The following is a 5,485-nucleotide window of genomic DNA, read 5'->3' as shown; positions in this document are numbered from 1 at the left end:
GTGACCCTGTATAGGGTTTCCAAGGAACAGCTGGAGAGCTTGAACCACCGATCTTGTGGTTCAAAGAGACTTTACAGTCTAGCACATTAACCAGCAGTACCACATCAGGTAGTCATCATCATTCTTGTTGTTGTTGTTAGGTGCCATCGAGTCAGTACCAACTCATAGTGACCCATGTACAACAGAACGAAACACTGCCTGGTCCTAGACCAATCTCACAATTGTTGACACACTTGAGCCCACTGATGCTGCCACTTGCCAATCCATCTCTCCAGGGGTCTTCTTTTTCTCTGACCCTACAACCTTATCAAACATGATATCCTTCTCCGGCAACTGGCCCCTCCTGACAATATGTCCAAAGTATGAGAGACAAAGCTTGGCCATCCTGGCCTCCAAGGAGCTCTCTGGCTGCACTTCTTCCAAAGCAGATCTGTTGGTTCTTTGGGAAGTCCATGGCAAGTTCAATATTCTTCTCCAACACCATAACTCAAAAGCATCAATTCTTCTATGTTCTTCCTTATTCACTGTCCAGCTTTCGCATGCATATGAAGTTATTGAAAATACCATGGCTTGGGTCAGGTGCACCTTAGTCCTCAAGCTGACATCTTTGCTTTTCAACACTTTAAAAAGGTCTTGTGCAGCAGATTTGCCTAATGCAATATGTCATTTGATTTCTTGACTGCTGCTTCCATGAGTGTTGATAGTTGATCCAAGATCAATTAAGTCTCGGACAACTTCAATCTTTTGCTCCATTGATAAGAATGTTGTTTATTGGGCCAGTGGTGAGGATTTTTGTTTTCTTTACATTGAGATGTAGTCCATACCAAAGGCTGTAGACTTTGATCTTCATCAATAAATATTTTAAGTCCTCTTCACTTTCAGCTAGCAAGGTTGTATCATCTGCATATCGCACGTTGTTAATGAGTCTTCCTCCAATCCTGATGCCACATTTTTCTTCATAGAACCCAGCTTCTCAGATTATTTGCTCAGCATAAAGGTTGAGTAAGTATAGTGAAAGAATACACCCGTCGCACACCTTTCTTAATTTTAAACCATTCAGTGTTCCCATGTTCTGTTTGAACAACTGTCTTTTGGTCCATGTACAGATTCCTCATGAGCACAGTTAAGTGTTCTGGTTCATACTTTGCAATGTTGTCCATAGTTTGTCATGATCCACACAATTGAAAGCCTTTGTGTAGTCAATAAAGCACAGGTAAACATCTTTGTGATATTCTCTGCTTTCAGCCAAACTCCATCAGACATCATCAATGATATCCCTTGTTCCACAGCCTCTTCTGAATCCAGCTTGAACCTCTGCAAGTTCTCTGTCAATGTATGCTTACAGCCATTTTTGTATTACTTTTAGTAAAATTTCCTCGCATGAGATATCAAAGATATTGTCCGGTAATTTCCGCATTCCGTTGGGTCACCTCTCTTTGGAATGGATGCAAATATGGATCTCTTCCAATCAGTCACCCAGATAGCTGTCTTCCAAATTTCTTGGCATGAATGAGTGCCTCCTGTGCCACCTCGTTTTCTTTAAAGATTTCAATTTTTATTCCATAAATTCCTGGTGCCTTGTTATTTGCCAATTCCTTCAATGTGCCTTAGACTTCTTCCTTCAGTATCATATGGTACCTTTTGAAACGGTTGAACATAAGCCATTTCCTTTTGGAACTGTGACTCTGTGCATTCCTTCCATTTTCTTTTGATGCTTTCTGCATCATTCAGTAATTTGCCCAGAAAATCCTTCAATAACAAAAGTCTAGGCTTGAATATTTTCTTCAGTATATAGACATTACTATTTAACATAATCATCTTTAACAAATTGACCGTAAGTAACATAATAGGCCAAAATGTACAATTTTTATTTTCTGCAAATAATAACAAAAGACATGATTGAATATTTCATATTATATTAATAAATACTGAATCTAAGCCTATATGTTGAAGAGTTGTGGCAAACAATGATGAAAGTTAAGGAGCAGCTCCATTGCTATGTCTTCTCTCTACAAATGTTTCTCATTGTCTTCCTTTCATTGTCCGTAAAGAGATGTTGTACAATCTGTTTCTCCTGATTTCAAGGAAACAAAATGACTCTAACTTCTAAAACACCTTTGTTGTTGTTGTTAAGTGCCATCAAGTTGGTACCAACTCAAAGTGACCTTATGCACAGCAGAATGAAACACTGCCTGATCCTGGGCCAACCTCACTACTGTTGCCACACTTTAGTCCATCGATGCTGCCACTTGGCCAATCCATCTCATTAGGGGTCTTCCTTTTTTTCTCTGACCCTCCACCTTACCAAACATGATATCCTTCTCCAGCGACTGGTCCCTCCTAACAATATGGCTGAAGCATGAGAGATGAAGTTTGGCCATCTTGGCATCCAAGGAGCACTCTGGCTGTACTTCTTCCAAAACTGATCTACTGGTTCTTTTGGCAGCCCAAAAGCATCAATTCTTCTACTGTCTTCCTTATTCACTGTCCAGCTTTCATATGCATATGAGCTCATTGAAAATACCATTGCTTAGGTCAGGCACACCTTTTTTCTCAAGCTGACATCTTTGCTTTTCAAGGCTTTAAAAAGGTCTTGTGCATCACATGTTGTTGTTATGTGCTGTGGAGTGGGTTCCGACTCACAGCGACCCTGTACAAGGTTTCTGAGGCTATAAATCTTTACAGGAGCAGAAAGCCTCATCTTTCTCCCGTGGAACAGCTGGTAGTTTCGAACTGCTGACCCTGAGGCTCGCAGACTGAATCGTAACCACTACGCTACCAGAGCTCCTTGGCTTAATGTAATACGTCGTCTGATTTCTTGACTGCTGTTTCTGTGAGTGTTGATAGTTGATCCAAGAAGAATGAAGTCCTTGACAATTTCAATCTTTTCTCCATTGATAAGAAAGTTGTTTATTGGTCCAGTGGTAAGGATTTTTGTTTTCTTTACATTGAGATGGAATCCATACCTAAGGTTGTGCTCTTTGATCTTCACCAGTAAATATTTTAAGTCCTCTTCACTTTCAGCAAGCAAGGTTATATCATCTGCATATCGCATGTTGTTAATGAGTCTTCCTCCAATCCTGGTGCCACCTACAGTATGTCCAAATGGAGGTGCCACACCAAGAAGCATCTCATTTACTAAAGTGAAACAACAGTTAGTCCCTATTTAAAAATAGTACTTATTTGGTAAGAAAAATAGATTTGTAATAAGAAATTATAACCCTTTATTTTCTACATATCTTTGTTCTTCATAAGTTAAAACAATGAAGGCTATAAAACCATGAATTTTTCATGTGGCTTAGTTTAAATAATTTATGATGAAATTTTCCTATAAAAGTTAAAGTTTTCTTTTTAAGTAATGTATTATGACTCTACTTACAAGGTAAAGCAATTTAATCCATTAGGTATCGTAGCTACAGTGCTTTAAGCCTGCTTGATTAATTACAAGGAAAAAAATGTTTTTTAACTCTTTCCCAAAACTTTCTTTATATACCCTACCATACACACTGCAAGAAAGTGAGAGAACAAATTTTAACAAAAACAAGTCCATAAGATACAGCAAGATTTTAATAATTACAATCAGTAAATATTTTAATGCCAAAACTAAGTAATACCCACCTTTACCTTAAAATATATCATTAATATAATAACCAGGTTGTTTTGTTGTTGTTGTTGTTAAGTGCTGTCGAGTCGGTTCCGACCCATAGCAACCCCGTACAGGGTTTCCAAGGAGCAGCTGATGAGCTTGAACCACTGACCTTGCAGTTCAAACCCACAGTGCCACATCAGGCCTACGTTATTAGTTGTCATCAAATCCAACTCATGTGACCCCATGTGTGCAGAGTAGAACTGTACTCCATATGATTTTCAAGACTATAAACTGACTTTGTTTCTGAGATGCTTCTTGGTGGGTTTGAACTGCCAACATTTTGACCAGCAATCCAGCACTTAACCATTTGTGCTACCCAGAACTCCTACAGCAACAATGTTGTTGTTGTTCTTAAATGCCATCGAGTCGGTTCTGACTCATAGCATGGTGGTTTTGAACCACTAACCTTGCAGTTCCAACCAATCTTGCAGCTCAGTGCTTATCCTATAGTACTCCAGAGCAAATGTAGAATGTCTAATTTTAATAAGCATAATTTTTTGGTAAATCTTGTAAGAATAAAACATTGCAAAATGTATTCTAAGTAGCCTAAAAAGTCATCTTGCTAAATACACTGATAACTATAAGCAAGTAAATGGCCAAGAAACACCTCCAAAAAAAAGACAGAACTGCTTTTGAATAGTTAATCTAAAGCTCATGTTTCTCTGGCAAAAATAATATAGCATGGCCAGTACTTTCTAGGACTTGTGACTATAAAGCCATGCCATCTGTTTGAAGGGTAAGTTGAGTGTGGTGGCTAGAGATTGTTGTTGTTGCTGCTGCGAGGTGCTACTGAGTTGGCTCTGACTTAGAGCGACCCTATGCACAGAAGAATGAAACGCTGCCCAAACTAGTGCCACATTCACTATCATTGTTATCCTTGAGCCCATTGCTGCAACTTCTGTGCCAATACATCTGCCTAGAGTCTTCCTTTTCTTCACTCACCCTCCACTTTACCAAGCATGATGTCCTCTTCAGGGACTGGTCACTCCTAATAACATGTCCAAAGTATGAGACACAAAGTCTGGCCATCCTGTCTTCTAAGGAGCATTCTGGCTATACTTCTTCCAATACAGACTTTTTTGGGGTTCTTCTGGTAGACCATGGTACATTTAATATTTTTATCCAACACCATAATTGAAATGCATCAATTCTTCTATGATCATCTTTAGTCATTGTCCAACTTTTGCATGCATATGAGGTTATGGAAATACCATGGCTTGGGTCAGGCACACCTTAGTCCTCAAAGTGACATCTTTGCTCTTGAACACTTTGAAGAGGTCTTGTGGAACAGATTTTCCAAATGCAATATGTCATTTGATTTCTTGACTGCTGCTTCAGTGAGTGTTGATAGCTGATCTGAGCAAAATGAAGGCTTTGACAACTTCAATCTTTTATCCATTTATATGTATGTTATTTATTGGTCCAGTGGTGAGGAGTTTTGTTTTCTTTACATTGAGGTTCACCCATACGGAAGGTTGTACTCTTTGATTTTCATCAGTATGTATTTTAAGTCCTCTGCCCTTTCTGCAAGCAAGGTTGTATCATGTGCATATTGCAGGTTGTTAATGAGTCTTCCTCCAACTCTGATGCCACATTTTTCTTTATACAATCAAGCATGAAAGCAGCCTTAAGTATGTAAATGAAAAGGTGTGACTGTTCAGGAAAACTCTTTTTATGGATCCTGAAATTTGAATTTCATGTGCAACAAAATTTTCTTTTAAGACAATGCAAAATGAGGGAAGTCAGCACAATGTGACCAAGGCAAAGGAAGCCACTGAGAGGTACAAAGAATAAATGACAACAGTGTTAAATGCTAGAGTCTTTGTGTGGCACTGT

Source organism: Chrysochloris asiatica, unplaced genomic scaffold, assembly GCF_000296735.1.
Source record: "Chrysochloris asiatica unplaced genomic scaffold, ChrAsi1.0 scaffold00286, whole genome shotgun sequence".
In the NCBI taxonomy this organism is placed as follows: domain Eukaryota; kingdom Metazoa; phylum Chordata; class Mammalia; order Afrosoricida; family Chrysochloridae; genus Chrysochloris; species Chrysochloris asiatica.
This window is presented reverse-complemented; position numbering follows the sequence as displayed.